Source organism: Oncorhynchus tshawytscha, unplaced genomic scaffold (genome assembly GCF_018296145.1).
Source record: "Oncorhynchus tshawytscha isolate Ot180627B unplaced genomic scaffold, Otsh_v2.0 Un_contig_4879_pilon_pilon, whole genome shotgun sequence".
NCBI lineage: Eukaryota > Metazoa > Chordata > Actinopteri > Salmoniformes > Salmonidae > Oncorhynchus > Oncorhynchus tshawytscha.
Genome location: NW_024606309.1, coordinates 1,947 through 2,500, shown reverse-complemented (window position 1 = coordinate 2,500; position 554 = coordinate 1,947). Strand labels below are relative to the sequence as shown.

Here is a 554-nt window from a genome sequence, read left to right as displayed (position 1 = left end):
GTGTGTAACTCTGTGTAAAACAGTAGTGAGTCTACTCACCCAGTATGACAGCAAGCAGCAGAGCGATGCAGAAACACACACATGCGGCCAGCGCAGCCTTTAGGACACGGCTGTTTCCTTGTTCTGGTTTAGAAACACACACACCTAGAGGCTCCATCTCCATGTCTCCAATCAAAACAGACGCTCACACTACCTCACTTTCAGCCACCTCTTTGGTCTCCAAATCTATCTCTCTCCCTCCTGCCCTGTGTCTCTCTCCCTCCTTCCCTCTCTGTCTCTCCCTCCTTCCCTCTCTGTGTCTCTCTCCCTTCCCTCCTTCCCCCTCCTTCCCTCTCTGTGTCTCTCCCTCCTTCCCTCTGTGTCTCTCCCTCCTTCCCTCTCTGTGTCTCTCCCTCCTTCCCTGTGTCCTCTCCCCTTCCCTCTGTGTCTCTCTCCCTCCTTCCCTCTATGTCTCTCCCTCCTTCCCTCTCTGTGTCTCTCCCTCCTTCCCTGTGTCTCTCTCCCTCCTTCCCTCTCTGTGGCTCTCTCCCTCCTTCCCTCTATGTCGGTCTCCG

General features: G+C 55.1%; 1 long non-coding RNA gene across 2 annotated transcripts in view; it reads right to left on the bottom strand.

Moving 5' to 3' along the window:
- The window catches only part of LOC121842150, a 1,327-nt gene extending 1,026 nt beyond the window's left edge, over window positions 1–301 (bottom strand). For both annotated transcript variants that reach the window (XR_006080962.1, XR_006080963.1), the window contains exon 1: window positions 40–301. This is a non-coding gene — a long non-coding RNA (uncharacterized LOC121842150). The remainder of the gene's footprint in view (window positions 1–39) is intronic.
- Between the last annotated feature and the right edge of the window lie 253 nt (window positions 302–554).